Source organism: Lissotriton helveticus, chromosome 1_1 (assembly GCF_964261635.1).
Source record: "Lissotriton helveticus chromosome 1_1, aLisHel1.1, whole genome shotgun sequence".
NCBI classification, from domain to species: Eukaryota; Metazoa; Chordata; class Amphibia; order Caudata; family Salamandridae; genus Lissotriton; species Lissotriton helveticus.
This window is the reverse complement of record NC_136057.1, coordinates 753,897,145-753,920,692: the sequence shown is the minus strand read 5'-3', so window position 1 is coordinate 753,920,692 and position 23,548 is coordinate 753,897,145.

The following is a 23,548-nucleotide window of genomic DNA, read 5'->3' as shown; positions in this document are numbered from 1 at the left end:
CGATCTGTCCCTTATTCCCCCATCTCTCCTTCGAGTTCTCATGATGATGGGTGACAAAAAGAAGGTGAGCTCATGGTCCAGTGGTGCCGTGTTTATCACTGCACGAGTGTGTAGCAACTGATGGCTGGCTAGGTATAGCTCGGTTGGGTAAGGCCTCAGCAGTGCCTAGGTGGGATGTTACAGGTCGTAGGTTACAGCACCTTACATGGCCTTGGTTCCTCGTTGGTTTGGATACGCCATGGTGGGCGGGCATGTTTGAGGCAAATAATTGGGATTGTAATTGGGATGTTCTGTCCACGTGCTCGTGCTTCTGGGGCACAACTGATACGGCGGTAGCCAATGCTGTGCTGGGAGGGGGGTGCCCTGGGCCTGGTGAGGATGTAGCCTAAAGGCTAGGGTAGTCGACCTCAAATCCGGGGAACTGAGTTCGAATTTTGGCAAATTAACATTCTATGATTCTGGGCAAATCACTTAATCTCCCCTTGCCTAACAAAAATGCATGTGTCCATCTGCTGCTCATACAAGCGCTCTGATACCTGATTTCGGGTCAAATTCGCGCTCCTACGTCAATCTTTCTGCATTACAAAAGCTGTTTGGCACTATAAAAGAAGATAGCATGCAAGTCAAAATTACAGATGCAAGTAGCTAGCATCACCGGTAACTACTAGAAAGAAAAAAGTTGTTTAAAAATAAAACTGTAATGTCCTCTGCAAGTAGGGGAAGCAATGGAGCTTTGAAAGAGTGTTGCCCGAGTTTATGCATCTGGGATAAATGATGTGTTGCAGTAAAAATAACACGCGTTCGTTAGTGAGCTACTCGCGCACATAGGGCGGTACATTATTCTGTAGCCCGAGTTTATGCATCTGGGTAAATGATGTTGTTACAGTAAACAACATGCGTTGTAGGCTGGCAAGAGCAGAACGGTTTCCTCTTACATTAATGTGCATAATGACCATGGCCGTAACTTTAAAGAAGTAAAAAGCATTGGACTCTGGGAGTCTTTGTCGATAACCTAACATGCTAAGTTTGTTAGTTGGCCAACTGACCGACAGCTCGGGGTGTTGTGCAGTTGGGAAATGTGTGTTTTCATGGATAAGCTGTGAAGTTAGTCAGTGGCTCAAGTCCATGCATCCACGGGAATTGTGCAATGACGCACCACCCACACTTTGGTGCGCTCTTATATAACATGCGCAGAACAGTGTTCGCTAAATTAATTAGCTCACTGACCATAGCGTGGCACTTTAGTTAAAAATATAAAGCAAATCACATGCCGTCCATAACTAGCAGCCCACATGTTTGGTCTGGCGAGATTGCTCTGTAGCAAGAAAATCTATGTAAGCGCTACCGCGTGCGGTGAAAGGAAGCAATTGTTGGCCAGTATCTGACGTGGCACATGTGAGAACGGAGGGATCTTACATCTTGCATGTATACACACACTTTTCCATTACCTGCCACGTCCGCTTTGAAAACGTGAAGTCCCAATTTTTATTAACAAACTCGAGGATTGCATTCTTAGCCAACACTGCGAATTACAAGGCGCACATTGTCAACTCTTGCTTACCGGTGCATCTGCTGTCAGGCCCCCTTTTTTCAGATGAGCATATTACAATGTCTTGGTTGGATTAGTGTGATAATGTGCTCAGGCAGACTCTGCCCGCTAGCCAACAGAATAGGAAGTTGAGGCATTGCAGTGGGAGCAGTTCCATTTGAGTACATTTCGCCGTAGGTAACGCTACTGTTTAAATATTAAAAATGATGGTGGCATACTTTGCCACACACAGAGCTGACGTGAGGCCTATGCTACCATCTAGTGGTCTAGTAACTACATGCCGGGCCCCCAAGAGAGTGCATGGCCAATGAGGTAGGGACCGTAAGCATGGGATCCCGGGTGCAAGCCTCGCTCTGGCCAAATGTCTCGATTCCCCCAGCACTTCGACTAGGAATATGCCCGTGCTACTAATCATCTGAACAATTTTCCCGGGGAATACAAAATAGTATACACAATGTAATTGAGCGGGGAGGAAGTTTATTTGTTTATTTCATTTATTAATGCGTGTTATAGGGCACGGACGGTACTCGAAAGCGTCAGGGCGCTTCACAATAGGAACTGAACTGAGGCATGAGGGGAACTTTACCTGTGAACGGATTACAAAAGCAGACGCGGCGGGACATGAGGTATAAGTGACAATTGTGAGTAGGCGTAATACATGAGGTAGCAAAAGTGTACAGGAAGGAAACGTGACATGTGTGCAGGTTACAAGAGAATACAAAGTGCAATTAGAGGTATACTACTGCAATATAGGCTAGGCACTCAGACACAAACACAAATCTTACGTAGGCAATGATGGCATTTGGGCAAGTATCAAGGGCAAACAGAATGCGGGAGGAACAAGCTTTGGCAAAGCCAACTGTTCTGACTTTAAGGGAGTGACATTGTCATCCCACCTAAAGCTCTGTCCGTGGGAGCGCGGATGGTAATATGATGTGATACCCAGGTTGATAATACTACATACAAGGTGCGTCACCATGGCGCGGTGTATGAGCCACCTATATGCTGTTGTAGTCACAGTCCACATAACAGTCGGGCGTGATGCAGCCGAATGCAGGATTACTTGATACACACATGCAGACTAATTGCTCCTGGTGTACCTGCCAGATGTTAACCTGCAGTTCACACAGAGTATTTTTGTTGATGTTAGTTATTGATGCGTTTAGTATAGGGCGCAAACTTTTTTCCCACGTATGTCGGAGCACTGCACAATAGGAACAGATCTAATACATGAGGAGAACATTATACGTGTACGGGGTATGAAACAGATGTCATGTTACATTGAGGTAAAGGGCCTGTTGTGGCCAAACTAAGTCAGGAAGTAGCAGAAAGTGCACAGAAGGAAAATGTGACCAGTATACAGGTTACTAGAGGAAACACGGTACTATTAGAGGTATGATACTGCAGTAGATGCCAGACACACGGAACAAAAGTCACGTAGGCAATGGTGGCACTTGTTTAAGTATCAAAGGCACACATGTGAGGGGTACAAGCCTTTGGCGAAGCCAACAGTTTGGACTTTACAGGGGTGACCCTGGCAGGAGCACACATGCATGAGGATGATAACACGTAATGGCATGTTAAAGCTAGATCGTTGGTCTTGCTAATAGGGCTGCAATTTTGACATCCGTAGGGTGGTGGTCGGTCCTGTGTTTCCCCGTTACGGCACATGGCACGTGAGGCCCCTTCAGCCAGTCCTGTTTCAGCTAGCAATACTGCGGTTCTAGCGCCATTTGTTTCCAAGTAACAGGAAACTAACTCCGGCAACAGAGCATCGACCAAAACAAATACTAGTCTACTGGGGGCTGCATACTGAGGTTCTGTCAATTCTGGCGCACAGTGCTGCAGTGTTCCAACACAGTGTTGATTGAAATAATTGGCACAGTTCTTTGGCCGGAAGCCTATTACTAACTGGGGGACTGGTCTCTGTAGCCATTTGCATCATGTGCGGGTACACTAGCCTGGGATAGGACTTAGCGTAAGAGGGCAATGTAATGCAGGCATGTGTATTGCAGCTACCATCAGGAATCCGAGACGCTAATGGTTGTTTGTCTCCCCATTTATGTACGGCCGAGTTCATGGCGGATGTCCTGGAGGTGCTCCACACCGCTACGACTTCAACGGGCAGACAGCCGATGGGACGTGTACATCGGATTGGACCCATTGGAGATACCTGGGCAAGGCTACACGCCACGTCAACGGCAGGGGATGGACAGCCAAGGGGTTGCAGTTTCTCAAACCTGTCAACGCAGGGGAGGAACTCGCCGCGGGGCATCATCAGGCTTCAACAGCTCAACGAAAGCAGCAAGACGTGCGACGGACAATGGTGACTTGGTTGTGGGCCACTCATGTGTGGGACGTGCCAAACATGTTTCTTTTCCTTGCAAGTGAATGTAGGAGGAGGGCAGAACAGAAGGGGTTTCCGTCCCCTTAGGGGAAGAGGGGGGGGCATACGCCCCAGGCAGTTAGTAATTATTTTGGTCTGAGCTACTCTCCTAACAACTTACGTCAGTGGCGATACTTCACCTGGGGGGGAACGATTTGGCCAAACTGGGCGGGCACATCCTTATTGAGGAAATCATCTCTGCTGCGTGGTGGGCGGCCAAGACATGTCCGGGTCAATGTTTTTCTTTCTGGAGACCGTAGGAAAAGGGCTTATGCCCAGCCAGTTAGGAAAGTCTTCCAGGGACTCTTAGCTCAGCAGCCCGCCCCCCCCCCCCCCCCCCCAGGGGTGATACTTCACCTGGGGGAAAATCATTTGGCCAAACTGGGGAGGCGCACCCTTATTGGGGTGATTATCTATACTGCGGGGTGGGTGGCCAGGACTTGCCCAGGTTGCACAGTAGTATGGTCGCAACTTATCCCTGGTGACAGTGGCGAGAGGGGTTCTCGGTCAGGGCGTTGAATCACTCGGTAAAGAGGATCAACACACTGTTTGGCAAACTATTTCAAGCCCTCCGTTTGCAGACGATTCCACATGGGGTATCTGGGGCGCTTAGTTCTACCTGGGGGACAGGGTACACTTGACTGCGGCAGGGAACGTACGGTGGGCTAATAATCTATGGACCTGGTTGGAGGGGTTTTTTGCAAAAGTAAGTATGCTCCTGTTTAGGTAGGGGGAGGCCAGATCGTCGGTTAACAATGCTGGCCTGTGGCGGTAAGGTCATGACCGGTGAGCAGCTATTTTAAGGTCTGAGGGGGCAGGCTCATCCAATGGAGGTTCCCGCCCAGGGGGAGGAGGCCATTGGCCCCTCCTAGAACTTCAGGGGCAAGGTAATTGGTGCTTCAAAGGGGCGCGGGTTGGAGGAGTCACGCTTTCCTTAGGCTGGTAGCCACCCCGCGCGCGCATACTTATGACGTCACCGGATGACGCAGAGTAAGGGCCCTACTTAAGTGAGTAAATGGAGTTCACGGCGTGGACCGGGTAATTACCGGGCCCGGCTGCGCATGCGCACATCTCTAGGTGAGGCGCAGCTAGTAGGACCTGACACCGGTTAGCGACCTTGCCATATGGCCAGAAATGTAGGATACAAAAATCAAGATGAGGATGTTAGATTCGGTTAGGAAACAACCTGTATTAGAGTTTTGTTAAGGTTAGCCTCTCAAACTTGTTGACGATATTGTATCTAATGTCCTGCTGATTTTTGTATAAATTGTTGACCATGCAATTAAAAACCTTTTTAATTTCATATCTTAATAAATATGGCCGGGGGACTAGCCCCCGCCTTCCAAAGATAACCAGGCCTCTTGTTCATGTTTCTGGGGTTGGTGTGGTCGGATGGGGGGGGGCGGCAGCCAGTCGCTGACCATGTGTGTAGAAATCTGGTTTAAACAAATATTTATCACTTCCATATCACCAATTGTAGTGTCTCGATTTGTTATGATCCTATTACAATCTTTGTTTCCCTCACACTTTGCACAGCTAATTTACAAGTATTTCAATGCTGTTATGTGATGGGGAAAAAATGGTATCAGACAGCCTTTGCATTCGCACTCCAGACAGCAAGACTGTCCAATAGTTCACTTGGGCGTATCCTCTAATTTTGCAGTCACAGAAAGAAAAGCAAATACCAATCTACATGTTAAAAGAATAAACAGCAATTTGTCAGAAGACTTAACCTGACATTTGAAAGCACAGCAAATATGACAAGATAAAAGCACATTTTAAAGGCACCCCATTACTCATTCCCCTTCTGAACTCCAGCATGTATTTTTGGGGGTTGAATATGCAGAAATTTCCAGCATGGGAAGGAATCGTACTGTTATGTTGTTTTCATTCCTTGTGCATATTCTCAGTGGAAATTACGTGGAATATGAGTCAATGTTAGTTTAAAACCAATTCAGCATGAGAAAAAAAAACGTTACTATCAGTACTATTCATAAGAAGAAGAAGAAACTAGAAGAATGGCGTAATATTCCTTTAACACGTATCATGTAAGCTTCCCAGGTTCACTCTGGCTCCCTGACAGGGCTGTCAGTCTTTTCTTGTGGAGCAAGATCGATTTTCGGAACATGTAATGATCTCTCGAACACATCAAGCACAGGGTGGCACCTGCAGCTTGCCAAGTGTTCCTTCTGTACCTACCCCCCAATCTGTCACTATTTTGAGATGTTTTTAATCAATGGGGGGTTGGTCAACTCAGCTGGAAAACTCATTCCCATCTTATACAGCCTACCCTTAAAAGTTACAGCCGTTCAGGCCGTCTTTGGCAGGATATATGCAGCACCAAGAGTACAGAAGATTGAAAAGAACACGTTTACTGCAGTCCTGAGGCGCGCAAAATATTAAATGAAAAAGAGTGATAGACCGCCATCTACTGGCCACAGGGCGTACCTCATATTCATATTACGACTCTGTTTTTTGGTCATCGGTACTGAGTTTAATGAAGGAAACATAGGGCATACTTATTTATTTATTTAGAAAGTTGTATATAGCGCGAACAAGAACCCGAAGGATATCAGAGCGCTTTACTAAAGGATGGAAGGAAGGTAATACATGCAGTAACAACATCAGGTACGTACGAGTAGAAACAAGAATAATCGCATAATTACACTGCCTAACTACCGTGACATTTCAATATCAAGTAAATATTTTGACAATTTTATTTTCCTTTCACCCATATTTGTCTCTTAAAAGGAGCGTTTTTATTCTCTTCTCTACTTTGTCTCTGAAAACAACTTTTATAAATGATATTTCGATAGGAGTTTGGAGTGTTTTCTTCAATTTCGAGCCTACATGTGGCTGAATAAAAGTTAAAACCCAGTAAAAACAGTGGTCCAGATGTATTATTAATGTGTGTAGCAGCAAATAAATGTCCCCTGTGAGCAGAATGCAGTGGCTTGCTTTAGGGATTAGAAAAGCGACAGTAGTGCCACCACCAAAGTTATGTGTCAGGAGAACGCATGAAAAGGGGGCTTGAGGGGCAGCTGACCAGCGGGAAGTCTGCCCCCCTAAGCAGATTGGGGGTGGAGCAGTCCAGGGGCTGCCATTTTGTTTCGGGCAACATACGTAAACCAATTACAGCCCAAGCTATATTTAAGAGGATAAATTGCCCCCCCTGACACCATTTAAGGTACGAGTGACCTGGTGGCTATAGTGGCAGTGAGCATATCTGTGACACTTTTAAGATTATCGTGAATTTTGTCAGGTAGCTAGAGTGCTGATAATAATTCGTAGTACTTTGCACTTACTGTGGTTTTTTATGGCTAGCAATGCTCGTGTCCTGGAAACAGTGAGGCTGTTGAAGGAGGATGAACACCTTGTCTTGTGGTGGGCGGAGAGACAGCGTATGCTGCGACCCACCCATTTAGGCAGGCATGGGCAGGCGTTGCTGCCACAGTCATGGCCTGTTCCCCACCGTGGAAGCGTTTGGCGTCAGGGACGAACATAGACGGGGTAAGTGATGGAGGCCGCGCTGTTACTGGTAGCGCAGCCCATCTAGGAGATGTGAGGAGGGGGTAGGGCCTTCCAGAGCAAGCCAGGGTGCAGGACCAAGTGAAGGTCGTCACTACGGGTGGGAGGGGTAGAGTGACCGCCAGAAGGCCACGGGGGCCATCAAAGCAGGAGGGAAAGGCAGAGCGGTCACAGCGTGGTAGAAGTGCATATGGGCCGCTATTGAAAGCCAGGAGAAACAAGCAGGAAAGCGGGCGCTGGCTGCAGTGCCACCTGCAAGTTTTGTTGTGAGAGGGGGAGGGGACGACAAACGCAGGCGGCAACAGAGGAACTGTGCGGTGGACAGCAGGCCAGGGTTGCAGCAATGAAAAGGCAGACAAGGTGAGGGAATGGTCAGGGGATAACCCAATAGGGGAAAGAAGCATTGAGGACAGCCAGCAGGCTGGGGAAATGGGCAGAATAACGTAAAGACAGTGTGGATGTTTTTTGGGGCTTTCAGAGTGTTGGAATTATTGGGGGGGTAGGGGCACGGATGGAGTCAAGTAGGAGGACATTGATAAGAGGTGGGGTAGATTGGAGATATGTCTAGATATTCCAATACCGATCAAAGAGCGCAGGGGAAGAGGGTCATCCTTACTCAGTGGGTTCGCCAAGCAGCCCCATGTCCGATAGCATAGGGGGAGCACTGTGTGTCTTGTTGCAGAAAAGCTTCAAATATGGTTTTTTGGCACAACCGCGGGGGAAAGGTAGCAGCCGATCATCTTCTAGCAATTCAGTGAAAGACTTTGGTTCAGTTGGGTTTGCAGGTGGTGGATTATGACACGCACTCTTGTTGCATTGGCACAGCGTCGGAAGCTGGAAACAGAGGTTGGGGGTGTAGTGTCTAGCGTCATACAAATACACGCAGACACGGGTTGCAGGTCACAGCTCCTTTATTTCCCATGCTTCTTCCTCGTGGGCTAACGGCTTACTGCCGTTCCTAGCCCCCCAGCTCCTCCCTTTCTGCCCGCCCTCGTCCCACCTCGGGCTGGTCCTAGTGCCCTGCTACTGTGGTCACTGTGGACATCATCACATCTCCCCCCTCTGTAAACAAAACACACACAAATCAAACAAAACATAGCAAACTGTTTGCACCTTCTTCTTTCTAGTCGTCAACTGTCTGTTTATAGTTCTTCATTCAAGCGAGACGGTTTTTGTGGTGACCCGTCTGGGTCACGCCTGAAGATCCTGACTGTCAGGCTCGCGCTCGTCAGTGATTTCTATCAATGCCTGACTGCGACTTGGTAGTGTCTCTGCTTCTCCTCTCTCTACTCTTGGTTCAGTCAGTAGTTCCTTGACATTGGGGCTGCACTTCTTAAAGTACGTCACGTTGCGGGTGAGTCGTCTTCCGTCGGCCTCCGCAGTGATCATAGTTCCGTTTTGTTGAAACGCTAGACTGCATCACAATATTACATCTCCCCCTTGTTAACAAAATAAACTTAGCGTCCAACCTGTTTATAGTTCCTCAATCAGCCACATGGGTCTGCAGGCCGCCTGTTTAAGCTATGGAGATGCATCTCCATTTCCTTTGTGTGGCTTCCTGTCGCTTTGACAAGGACATCTTTTACTACAGGAGTGTATCTTTGAAATTGCGAGACGTCTCGCGTGGTCTTCTTGTGCTCAGGTTCGTGGTGGTTTCCAATCAGCTTCTGGGTGATCCACTTATCTTCAGTTTCTGAGGTGACTGTGAAAAGCTCAGCTTGATGTCGGCAGTCTGTCTTCCTTTGTGGCTCTTGTTTAATCGACGCTCGATCTCCTTCATGAGGGGATGTTGTTCGGGTTCTCTTCCGAGCACCCACATCTGGTTTTACTTCTTTTTGTCTTGTCCGGTCGAGGGCAGCACTGCCTTCCTGTTCAAAGTCATGTATACCAGAGGATGAGGCGCTATCTGAAAAGACCATCTTGGCTTGGTTCGGGGACTCATTCGCGGCCTCTGGTTGTCTCACCCACCCCCACTCACGTTTGGGACTGGTGAACCCTTTGACTGTCTGCGCATGTGCATGTTTCTCTCTCATCTGATGATGATCTGTCTCTGTTAACACGTCTGGTTTTCCTTGCAGAGTTACTGGATGGTCCTTTCCCATCCGGTGGGTAATGTCCACTATCTCTGTTTTCTTTCTGTAGGCCCTTTGGGTCAGCCTCGATGACCCTATCAGGGGTGAAGGTATCTTGTTTATATCTTGATGTACCTGCGACTGTCATGACTGGTTGTCTTGTGGAGGGATTGAGTACTCAGGCACATTGGTGTGAGATACGTTACTCTTGATGGGAATAGTGTCCTTTGGTTCTGGGGTGTGTTCAGGTGGTTGACGCCATGGCCGTCGTCGGGACCATGACTCGGCCGACTCGAGGGATCGAACAGACGTGCTTTCTGAATCAGAGGAGTCTTTTGTCGATTTCCTTTGATATCGTTTCTTTGAGTATGTCTTGAATGGAGGATTTCTGAAACAGGTAGGCCGTGACGAGCTGCTCCTGGGAGGGGCCAACAAACTCAGGCGGCAACAGAGGAACTGTGCGGTGGACAGCAGGCCAGGGTTGCAGCAATGAAAAGGGAGGCAAGGTGAGGGAATGGTCAGGGGGATAACCCAATAGGGGAGAGGAGCATTGAGGACAGCCAGCAGGCTGGGGAAATGGGCAGAATAACGTGAAGACAGAGTGGATGTTTTTTGGGGCTTTCAGAGTGTTGGAATTATTGGGGGGTAGGGGCACAGATGGAGTCAAGTAGGAGGACATTGATAAGAGGTGGGGTAGATTGGAGATATGTCTAGATGTTCCAATACCGATCAAAGAGCGCAGGGGAAGAGGGTCATCTTTACTCAGTGGGTTCGCCAAGCAGCCGCATGTCCGATAGCATAGGGGGAGCACTGTGTGTCTTGTTGCGGAGCAGCTTCAAATATGTTTTTTTGGCACAACCGCGGGGGAAAGGTGGCAGCCGATCATCTTCTAGCAATTCAGTGAAAGACTTTGGTTCAGTAGGGTTTGCAGGTGGTGGATTATGACACGCACTCTTGTTGCATTGGCACAGCGTCGGAAGCTGGAAACAGAGGTTGGGGGCATGAAGATATCTAGCAGCTCGGCCATTGGTCATCAGAGTGCTACAGGCATTATGTGCGGGCCTTTGGGGGATGAGGAACGTATGGTAGACACTGCATGGTGAATTGCTTACTGCTTGTTTGTTTCTTTTCAGGTGCGGTAGTGGGACATTTGTTCATCAAGTGGGCAGCTTTTCAGGCTCACCAGAGGGTTTTGGGGTCTAATTTGGGTTTCAATGATCGTCTGTTTAGTGTTATGTGTAAGGGTAAGGGAGGAATGCTTTGGAGAGACATATTACAGACATTGAATAGCATCATGGGGGATCAGATGTCAGGGTGTGTTGCTTCTTCACCTCAGAAAATGACCTAATCAAAGAGAAGGGGTTGTGGTGTTGGGGAATACAAACAAGCATTTGCAATGCAATAGGTCTCGCATTACGGAAAGTTTGAGCTATTGGCATAGCAAATAATAATGAAATGCCAATAGCTCAAACTTTCAGTAATGCGAAACCTATTGCATTGCAAATGCTTGTTTCTCCCAGTTCAAAGGGAGGTTTCTGATTGACAGATAGGGAAAGAGAGGAAGGGGAGGGTCAATGAAAGGGCAGATCTGAAAGAGGTAGAAACCATACATACACACACAGATAAGAGGTGGGGTGGGAGCCTGGATAGTGAAGCGGGGAAGGAGCAGGCACCGAGAGGGAAGGGAAAAAAAGTTTAATGAGATTCAGGAGGAGAATTGAGCAGTTAGCGCGTACCGACACTTGAATACATAAAATCAGTATGTCCAGCCCTTTGCTTTGCATTTTATCAGAATATAGAAGTGCAAGTCTGCAAAGTTAACGCAGTGAGTTATGTGCAAGTGCTCGTTATTTGTAGGAAGTCTGCAAGTTACAAGTTGTAATCTAAGTTACTTCACACTGACATTTATCCTTATGAGGCCGATGGAATCTGCGCTGTTCATGTACTGGTAATTATCCGTTTATTTTACCATAGCTATAGCCCGGTGATGCTGCAGGCCTTTGCAGAAAGGCACCATCTACAAACTAAATTACTTTTATAAACATTACTGATGGAATAAAGACTGTTTTATAGAGCTTGATGAGAACGCAAGTGAGTGGGGTGGGAAGGGGGTGCTGCTCCTGCAAGTGGGTGGGTTAGTTCTTAAACCTCGGGCAGTTCTGTAGGCCCGGAAGCAGAGCCTGCCCTCACGGCAGCCACATCGCATAATTTATTCAACAAGCTCCCCAGACGAGACACGGCGGAGCGTGTGGACACTGTAACACTTGATCGCATAGCTCCTTTGTATAGGAGGTTGTATGCACCCAGCATGAAAACCGTACTCTGGCAAAAGGGATTGCTTTGCCAAAAAATACGGGCGGGGAAGTGAACGTGTGAAGCTTTTGTAAACGTAAAAGCGGGCACCCTGTGGCACCCGTGTTACAAACATTAATATTCTAGCTCAATTTTTCAATCTTGCTGGCAACCTTGAAGTAGCCTGTGATGCTCTTTGATTGCCTAAAGCAAAGTAAACAAGTACAATTTCCATTGCTAATTTTCCATCTCCCAAAGGTGCAACATAGTTTCGGATGGCCTACCGGGCACAGACGCCCATAGTCTGCACTGTATCTAGCGTGTCCTTTGATGGTGGTTTTAAAGCTGTATCAAATCTATTTATTTATTTCTTTATTTATTTATGCGATTTTCTATAGCGCGAACTTTACCCAAAGGTGTCAGAGCGCTTTACATAAGAACCAGTTGAAAAACATTAGGATTTAGGATTACATGCGTTACATAAAGGATACAAACAAAAAAAATTGCAGATGTACAAGATGTAAAGTCACACAAGGAGGAGATACAAATGGATATACTCTAAGAGTGACATAGGCATGGTAGATAGTACAAAGGTCTACTGCATATACTAGTGATTAGAGTTATCTCTATATACATAGGGAAGGGATACACATGGATATACTCTAAGAGTCACATAGGAATGGTAGAGAGCACAGCGGACTACTGCATATACTAGTGATTAGAGTTATCTCTATATACATAGGGAGGGGATATGACTGGATATACTCTAAGAGTCACATAGGCATGGTAGATAGTACAAAGGTCTACTGCATATACTAGTGATTAGAGTTATCTCTATATACATAGGGAAGGGATACACATGGATATACTCTAAGAGTCACATAGGAATGGTAGAGAGCACAGCGGACTACTGCATATACTAGTGATTAGAGTTATCTCTAAATACATAGGGAAGGGATATGACTGGATATACTCTAAGAGTCACATAGGAATGGTAGAGATCACAACAGTCTACTGCATATACTAGTGATTAGAGTTATCTCTAAATACATAGGGAAGGGATATGACTGGATATACTCTAAGAGTCACATAGGAATGGTAGAGATCACAACAGTCTACTGCATATACTAGTGATTAGAGTTATCTCTATATACAGAAAAGCAGAGTTCCATTAAGTGTGGTTGGAGGGGGAATGCAGTCGGAGGGGGGATGCAGTTACAGCACCAGGGGAGGGACAGAGAAGGGCAGGAAAGTGAGACAAACGAGAGATGGAAGCAGATAGTAACGATTAAGACAGCGAGGAGTGTGTCAGAGGCAACAGGAGAGACAATAGAAAGGTCTCTAGGACAGAGAGGGGAGAGGTCAGAGAACGCAAAAATGGCGGAGGAGAGAGGTAGCAGAAGAGGCGAGTCATAAAAAGAAAGGAAAATGGCAGGGAGTGCAAAGGTCCAAGTCCGAAAGTCCAGGAAGAAGGCTGCCATAGCCAGGAAGTCCGGGGGGGGAGAAAGGCAGTCCGCAGCAAAGTCACAGCCTCATCGTCCATGAGAAGCTGGGGCTGAGGAGTTCAATTTGGAGACCAGGGATCAGGGAAGGAAGACCTCAGGCGCCAAGGCAGCTGTTCGCAGAACGGGAGGCAACAAAGTCAGAAAAAGGAAGTTAAACAAGGGGGACGACCCCTGGCTCACTCTTGTTTTTCGCCATCTCTCTTCCCTTGTTTTATAACATCAGACGGGCCTGGTGATCACCGGGGTAGAATGGCATTTTTCTACAGCGCTCTCTACAGCACAGCCAGGGCTCACCTTTCTCGGCAGGGGCTGCATGGTGACCTGCTCAATGTTGCCTCCATACTGAGCGCGGTAGGAGCCGTCACCTCTGCACCCATCTCTGCTGTGCTCACTCTCCACAAGCGCATCCGTGGGGGGGGGGCACTGCCTCTCCTGCAGCTGGCTGTTCAGGGTGCTCTGCCTCCGAAGCGCTTGCCGCGCGGGATCGCAGTGCAGCCCGCACCAGCTCCCGCTCTGCCCCTCCGGTGTGATTGCTGGGGGGGTGTCTCTGGGCTTATTTCAAGGCTTGCGGTTGGCAAAGGAAGGGGGGACACCCACCGCTTTGATCTATCCCGCTCCGTCCCGGCCATCATCCCGGCCGTGTTGCTCCACCCTGGGCGCCTCCATCTTTGCTCGCCTCGCGGCTGCGATCGGCTCCCCGAACTTTGCCGATTTCAGCCTCTCATCCGAGATTTCTAAGTCTGCGTGGTACAGCACTACCTTGTGCAGCTGCGAGGGTGCACTGTAGGATCCCCGGATTTGCTCAGGGAGTCCGGATAGCCTCGGATGGCGGCTGACCGACCGGAGCTCGTGAGCTTGCTGCTCACTCCATCGTAGCTCTGCCCCCTTTCCCAATTTCTATCTTATTTCTATGCTGCTTTGTCACCCTACAATATGGGCGTTGTTCCTGAATTTCCTCCCCATTCAGGCTGAAAGGCGAAAAGTAACTGATAAGCCCCAGTATAATTAGTTCTGTCAGTTATTAGAAGGCCCCTACTGTGAAGTGAAGCCTCTGCAAGATGGCGTGAAATGCCATCCAGCCGAGCAGCAGAGAGACAATGCAGAGGGTCTGCTTTTCTGCTTGTGTGCTCAGCCGTGACCTGCGCCGGGGTCTAGTCCATTCGTAACGTAATGGGAAACGAGCTAAACTTAACGCGTTGGACGCATGTTGTAATTATGAACGCGGACGCTGTGCTATACATAATGCGCAGCGCCCATGTATGTCAACGCTATGAAACGTCTGCTGTGGCTAAACCATCACCATGAAATAAAATAAGTAGTCCTCAAAGAAACTAATAAACATGTACAGCATAAGTAAACTGTACTTAGTCAGTGCTGCCTCGGCCTAAAACGGAAGTGACGTATCCGATCACCAGCCAACAAAATGCCAGATAAGAATAGCAATGCCAGAATTAACCAATAGCAACCAGCAGGAGAAATTACCCTCCATATTCTGTTTATTTCAGGTCTTGCGACAGCGCATGCGCTGTCTAGGCTCAACCTAAAAAGGGCTTGTTGGAGATTAAAGAGCAGTGAGCAGGGTATTACATGTTATGGACCAAGTTTGTTCCACAGAGATCTTGGAGTTGGGCCTGCAAGCCCGCGGCAATCGATAGGGCTCTGAGGTAGGTGATTAGGGAGATGTCACGTTTCTATAGGGAGATCAGTTTTGGTCAGCTTTGTCATTTGCAATGTCATCTTTAAAACCACTGAGTTTTTCAGGGGAGATGGAGTACATCTATATCAGATGGGCATGGATTTATACTTGTTGGAGATTAGAGAATTGTTGGCTAAACTTTGAATATTAGGTTTCAGACCATCAGGTCACCCCCCACACAGAAAAGAGGTGGGGGAAGAATGGAGGGGTAGGTTCCCAACCCCACTTGTTCTGGGTGGGGGGGGCATGAAAAGTTTGCCAGGAGTTGGCAGAAGTAGATTGGGGTTGGCAGTTGGGAACTGTTCTCTTTTTGTGTTTGTATGCAGGTGGTATCCAGGGCACTTAAACGGCAGAGGCTGAGGAGGTCCACTTCCCCTGACATGCCAAGGTAAGAAGTCATGACGATTTGGGAAACCTTCAAGTGGAGCACGCTAAAGATGCAGCTTTGTGCAATGAAATCTTCAAGGCAAAGCACCTTCTGGAAGCTGGACATGGCTTTAAATACAGAGGCCACACCCAAAATGGCCGCCGGATGTTGTTAAGGTCTCGCTAGATCTCGGCAGCGTTTACATGTGGCATGGAAAGGAACGGATGCGCAAGACAATGCTCGGGCCACATTTGTAATTTGTTTTTGGGCATAACTATGCAGGAAATTAAAACAAAAACGCTCGGGCCATATAGGCATGTGTTTCATTTTTTTTTTTTTTACTGGTCTTTATTGAACAATTTTGTCAATTAAACCACCACCCCCCCTTAAACCCCCTATATACAGACCATTTTAAATTATTAAACATGTACATCATCTTGATGAATCGTAATCCAAGTTGTTAAAATAAAGATAAAACAAATTAAACCAGAAATATCGCGTACAGAACAGGAGAGCACGAAAACACGAAGCTGAGAGGAAAAAAGGATTGTTAAGAATGGAAGAAGAAAAAAAGGGAGAAGAAAGAAGTACAAAACACATTTCTATTGTCATTATTAGACATTTTTACAAAATCGATTTTCCCATCCACTGTGTAAGCCAGTATCCCATATTTCCAGTCCTTTTTTTTCCCTTTTTACCCCCTTCCTACTGAATATTGCTATTTCCACGTTGTATGAAGCTAATAATAGAGCCCGCCATTGATGAAATGAAGGTGGATATGGATCTAACCATGTTGATGGCAGGCAAATTCTAAGTAGGGCCATTGAAATAAACAGAAGTCCCTGAATAGAAGCGGGTCTAGGATCATTATCTACCCCAAGTATTATTTCAGCTGTCGTGATCACAATTCTAGTTTTAAAGATCTCTGATAGGAACAAAGAAATTTCTCGTCTGATGGTGTTCATGGTTTCGCATGTGGCTAACATATGTATCAGGTCCACCTTGGGCATTGTGCATCGTGGACATAATGTACCTTTACCTGTACACCATTTAGATATTTTTTCAGGGGTGTAGTATAGTTGGAAAAATGTCTTGTAGAATTGGGCTTGAAGTTTAGTGGACATTAATAGGGAAGTTGACATTTCCAATGTTTGATGAATTATGGTTGCAGAAATTCCTAATTTATTTTCCCAGTTAAGGAAGTGTTTCTCAAGATCGTCAGGAAGGCCTGTCGATAATGTTTTATAGATTTCACCTATTTTAGACTTATCTGCTTGGGTCGTTTCAATTGCCAGAATTTTCCGAAATGCCTCTCTCCCCCCCTTTTATTTAAAATATAGTCTCTGACTTGTAGATATTTGTAGAAATCGCGAGATTCAAGTCCAAATTTGATTTTAAGGGATTCAAATGATCGGAAGCCCACGGAATCATACAATAGACCAACTTGTACTATTCCTGATCTAACCTAGCGCCTCATACAGGAACCTTTGAATATCTCTGGGAGATTACTATTCCCACATAGAGTAGTGTAGTGGGAGAATCTCCCGATCCCCAGAAGTTTTCGAACTTGATTCCAAGCGAAATAAATGCCTTTGAGTGATTTGAAGCGTACTTTTTAAAAATGACAATCGTATGTTAGCCTCCACAAATGATTACTTGCCTCTCCACCGAGGATAAGTTCCTGTGGCGTTGGAACCGGACTCTCTGAGTTAGTTTCCTGCCTGGGGGTTAAGAGCACTCTACATAATTTAAGGATAGTGGCCCACCAATATAGTTTGAAGTGTGGTAATGCCAGGCCACCTCTTTCTCTCGGTAAGGTAACAAACCTGTGGGCTCTATGTGGTCTTTCATACCCCCAAATAAAGCGGGCACAAATGTTATCTATAGTTTTAAAAATCTGTGGGTCAAAGTTTAGACAGATCGTGCGAAAATAATACAAAAATTTAGGAAAGAATAACATTTTGATAAGATTGCATCTACCAATAATAGTAAGATGAAGGTTGTGTAGATGAGCTAGACTTTTTTCAGTCTGTTTTAAAAGAGGATTCAGATTTAGGCTCACTAAGTTATCTAGATCCGCTGTAATGTTCACACCAAGATATACTGCCTTGTCTACAACCCTTTCATCTGAGTAATTAGTCTTGTTGTTGATTATTATCTGGGTTTTGGTTTGGTTCAGTTTATACCCTGATATTTTCCCAAATCTTTTTGCTTCTTCCTCCATCGCTTTGACTGCCAACAATGGATCGGCTGTAACAATTGCAATATCATCTGCAAAAGCCAAAGTTTTGGTATCGCCGTTTATGGTTTTCATAGGTAGTATGGATTCGTTTGTCTCTAACCTTGTGATAAAAGGATCTATAAAGAGGGCAAACAGTAGAGGAGAGCAAGGGCACCCCTGTCTCGTGCCTCTTGTCACTTTAATGGTTTCCGACAGGTCCCCATTAATCATAACCATTGCTTCCGGTGTGACATATAGCATCTGTACAGCTTTGATGAAGAGATCCCCGATCCCGCTCTTTGACATGGCATCCAGAGATATTGCCAGGAGACCCTATCAAATGCTTTTTCCGCATCTAGTAATACCAGAGCCATAGGGTCTCCTGCTACCTCTGCCATGTCAAAGAGCGTGATCACCCTCTGGATATGGTCTGTTGTTGATCTCCCTGGAACGAATCCATGTTGCATAGGAGATATAATTTTATGGATAATTGGTGATAGTCTACTGGCTAATATTTTGGAATGTATTTTGGAGTCGTTATTAATTAATGTAATTGGGCGGAAGAATGGAGGGGTAGGTTCCCAACCCCACTTGTTCTGGGTGGGGGGGCATGAAAAGTTTACCAGGAGTTGGCAGAAGTAGATTGGGGTTGGCAGTTGGGAACTGTTCTCTTTTTGTGTTTGTATGCAGGTGGTACCCAGGGCACTTAAACGGCAGAGGCTGAGGAGGTCCACTTCCCCTGACATGCCAAGGTAAGAAGTCATGACGATTTGGGAAACCTTCAAGTGGAGCACGCTAAAGATGCAGCTTTGTGCGACGAAATCTTCAAGGCAAAGCACCTTCTGGAAGCTGGACATGGCTTTAAATACAGAGGCCACACCCAAAATGGCCGCCGGATGTTGTTAAGGTCTCGATAGATCTCGGCTGCGTTTACATGTGGCATGGTAAGGAATGGATGCGGAAGACAATGCTCTGGCCACATTTGTAATTTGTTTTTGGGCATAACTATGCAGGAAATTAAAACAAAAACGCTCGGGCCATATAGGCATGTGTTTCAATCGTTACAGTAGAAAACTAAAACGAAAAGAGTTAAACCAGCTACACACGAAATACGTTGACCATACCAATGTACAGGTTCTATGAACATAACAATCTCCCACATTAATCATAACATTACCTTTAACATAGTACATGCCAAAAATACATACAATATCACACACGGTGGTGCTGGCTGTATAGGATAGAGGTGGGTTTTATGCTGGCATGAAGATTTATGAACTTGTCCTCAGGGATTGAGTTCTGGGGGCTCTGGGTAATCGTGACAGAGGGGTAATGAGCAGGAGCAAGATAAACAGAACAGCTTCCATTTTAATACGATGTCATTGCAAAAGTGTGGCATGAATACATTAATAAACATAATTGAATCCTATACATATAAACAGTTCAAGTACATTATTAATTTATCAGTTACAGTTATATTCATTATAAAAATCGTTGCTATTAAAAAATAATTTTTCACCCAATATTGCATATTTTGAAAAAGCTTCCACTACCTAACCCTCCTATAATTTTTCAACAATCATTTAAACCCATTACTAAAATGTATTAATCAATCATTAGTGAATAGACATTATCATCTTTGGCTTCTTCCACAAATTCTAATCCACCATCTTTAACTGGTTGTAAGTAGAATTATTAAAACTTTCCATTCCATTTCCATTGATCTTTTCCTCTTCTTCAACCTATTTTCCCCTTTTCCTCTTTACCTATATCTACTAATAATACACTGAAATTCAAAAAAACTGCACAAATCATTAAGAATATTAAAGTTAATATAATCTGTGAGTGCTACTACTTACAACACACAGTCACTCTCCAACCTTTCCAAAACTCTTTCCTAAATTACTAAACCAAGAACCTACTTTTCCCCATAAACCAGGTTCCTACAAAGACTTAACTTTATGTGAGAGGTTAGTTATAAAAGAATCAATAACTCTACTATTATCTCATATATATTTACAAAACCTCTTAGTCTTTATTACTTAACAAACTACGCCCCCTTTCGCCAAGAGAATACCCAAAGCAAGCAGATTCTGCATTACCGTAGCTCTTATAGCTGCCATGTCTACATTTACTAGCTGTATCTACTGCAAGCCTTTCTACCTGCTTGTAAACACAACGCCTAATTTTCACATCATTCATTGGCACTTCTAGCAAACACCAAATCAAAATAACATGAGCCAACTCCGTTTTTCGTTAAATTGAATTAAGCAATGCTCCCTCAGACATAATAAATTCACCTCAAGATAGCTTCTCCTCCAATTTAATAGTCTCCTCTAACTTCATTCTACCTTACCTTTCTTTAAAGAACCATGCCTTACCATACACAACTCAGCTACATTCTCAATGTAAGACGTAACTCTATTAATCTAAATTCCTCCTCTTACTTTATTTGTTCCAACGCAATTTTCTGTTTCCAAGTTTATCACAACCTTTACTATTCACTCATAGTGGTCCCTGTTAAAAAAATTGGTTTCTGGTTAGCAGAGGTATCCACCCTGTCCAAGCAGGAACAACAATCCTAGGTGGGGTAAGTCAGAAACACACTTTAATATAACCTGTGCTCACCCTCTGGTAGCTTGTCCCAGCGGATTGGCCGTAGCGGGCACCGGGCGTTTCCCCGGTGGGCGACAGGGTGATCGGCCGGTTTTTGGCCCTTGGGGGCTGTTTTTGTTACCGGTGGTCGGCAATATCGGCCCCCTGTAGCAAGATCTGCTGAAACCCGCCCTAGCAAACAACTTGGCTGCACCCCCCTCACCCCAGGGGGGCCCGTCTGAGCAGTTTGCCTGGGCCGTTTTCAGTACCCAGTCCGGCCCTGGCCACAGAGCAGGCAGGTTTGATTTAAGAGGCAGCTTGTAAAGTATTTGTTCATCTCTTCAAACAGTAAAACTGTGAAAACACCACACAAAACGATACCTCAACTGGTTAGACAAATTGAGCTTAATTAAATAAACAAAATAAGACCAAAATGACAAAAATCTAATAAGTAGAAACGGAGTTATGAATTTTAAAATAATATCTTGAAATTTTGTGTTTAAAAGCAGAAAGCAGAAAGAGCCAACCGGGGCTATCTAGTCGCACTTGTCTGGAACAAGGTCAAACGTTTGGGCAGACCGCGATGGAGTGCGTTGCCGGCTACAGGGCCCAGGTTTGAACCGCTGGAAACTATCCTAGTTGCATTGTAGACCAGGCTGCGATGCAAGAATCAAAGGGATATGATCGCAGAGTTAGCCAGCGATGAGGGAGGAGAGAGCGGACTGAACAACGCTGTTTGAAGGCCCTCGAAATGAATTAAGCACGTTCAGCGCCACTAGAGTATCCAACCTATCTGGAGACATAATTTGAGAATTATAGAATACGAAGCCGGCGGCAGCCGTGAGCCGCCTTCAATAACAATTATTAAAGGTACGTGCCCTTTGCAGTTTTAAACACTTTCTCTAAATAGCAGCACAAGCCAGTTAAGTTAAACTGTTCATTGATTTACTTTAATAGGTGGCCCTTTTATTTTCAACCCATTCTGGACGCATTCACACGAATATAGAAGGAAGACTTCCAAGGCTACCCCACGTGACGAATTCCGTGGTCAAACTTGAATGTTTGTTCAATCCCTTCTTTCATATCTTGGTAGGTCCTGGGTATTGTTATACACTCTGAGCCCCATTTGAAAGGATTTGAGTCAGGAGTATCGCGAATGAAACCTTACCGTTTTCTTTGCATCTCCCACAGATACATTCAAAGCGCCCTGAAGAGATTCCAGGAACTATGCCCTGGAATCGAAACGCGTCGGCCTATTCCAGCGTTAGCGCCATACCTGCAGCGCTTGTCTTTGGCAGCTCCTCGTTTTTATTACCCGTTTTGTCGTTTATTTTAAATTTTGTTTTGGACACTTATCCCCTGTTTTTAGCAGTCTGGCCTCGCATACTCCCACTGCTGTCATTCTACTTGCACCATAATTGTGTGAAATCCACCGCACTTTGCGGGTCCTCTGCCCCTGTCTTGTGGTGGCCATATTGGGTGAGGGGGGTCTCATCGCGCGCTCAGTCCTCTTTCTACTCGCTAGGCGTGCATATAGGCAGGTAAATCTTGCAGCGCGCTCTATTCCAGCGTTAGCGCCATACCTGCAGCGCTTGTCTTTGGCAGCTCCTCGTTTTTATTACCCGTTTTGTCGTTTATTTTAAATTTTGTTTTGGACACTTATCCCCTGTTTTTAGCAGTCTGGCCTTGCATACTCCCACTGCTGTCATTCTACTTGCACCATAATTATGTGAAATCCACCGCACTTTGCGGGTCCTCTGCCCCTGTCTTGTGGCGGCCATATTGGGTGAGGGGGTCTCATCGCGCGCTCAGTCCTCTTTCTACTCGCTAGGCGTGCATATAGGCAGCCATGCTGACGCGCAGCGGCCACGCGCAGCGGGGACGCCGGACTGACGCCGGAGTTACGCCAGAGTTCAGCCCGTCTGGGCCCGTCCGGGCCCAGACGGGCTCAGGGCTGGTCCTCCTGCCCGACTCACGGGTATCCTCTCCGGCTTACATCAGGTACACGAGGGATGAACTCATGCGTCGGCGGTCGCCGAAACTCGTCGCATGTAGGTATGTTCACGAGGGAGGACAACCGTTCCTGCCCTGTGGGGTCTGTAATCCGGGTCAGGGAACGGCCAAAGACAGTTGTGTGCTATTAATGGCCCTGCTGAACTGTCGGTCCCTCCCCAGTCATGCGACAGAAATTAATTCCCTCATTCTCGATCATAAGTTGGACGTGTTGTTTTTAACAGAAACATGGATCTCTTCCTGCCCCGGCCCGGATATGGTCAGAGCACTTCCACCTGGCTTTCTCATATCTCACCTAGATAGACCAGTGGGGCGGGGAGGTGGAATTGCCGTCCTTTACAGGGACACGTTAACCTGTAAGGTTCAGGACGGAGGGATGAGCGAATGCGAGAGCTGTCAGTTCTCTCTACGGTTGTCGCCTACCGTTTCCTTGGCAGGCCTCCTTGTTTACCGCCTACCTGGGATCATGGGCAATTTCCTCAACTCCTTTCTAGAAACGGTCGCGCTTCTTGCCTCTTCCACAGCCAACTTTGTGGCACTGGGTGACTTCAACATCCATTTTGATGACCCCTCTGACTCGCTGGCAGGAGACCTTCAGTGTGATCTGAAAGCATTCGAGATTAACTTGGTCAATTCGGGTGCAACGCACGGGAAGGGACATTTGCTCGATCCCATCTTTTTGAACTCGGAACGCCTCAAAGTACTGCCCGCGCTGGTTCTGCCCTGGACAGATCATTTTATGATTCCGGCCTTGTGGCAGTTTGATGTCCCAGTGGCACCAACATCTAGAGTATACACGGTGGAAAGAGCCTGGTCTAGGCTCCCAGTGGACACCTGGGCGGTACACTTGGAGGCGTCTCGTCCCCCTCCCGGGCCTGACCCGTTAGTAGCTGATGCGAACGTAAACACCTGGCTGACCAACTCGCTCGATGCCATTCTCCCTAAGAAAAGACTACTCACCAGGGGTAAGAGAGTGGGCTCAGCTCCCTGGTACACGCCAGAGCTCAGAACATTGAGGAAGGGTTGCAAGAGGCGGGAGCGGATTTGGAGGAAGGACTGGGGCGAAGTGAACCGGAGAGAATATCGGGCAGCTCTTAATACCTACAAATCCGCTATCCGGGTAGCGAAATCTAAGTTCTTTGAGGAGAGGATAGGTCTCTCTTCCAACTCCTCGCAAGAGTCGTTTAAGGTCATTAGAGAACTTTTGAAAACTCCCGAACCTCCGGTCATTCACGATAACCCGCGTGAGAAATGTTTAGAACTAGCCTCGTTCTTTAAATCCAAGATAGAAAACATCTTGGAGTCCCTCCCTCGGTTAGCTCAG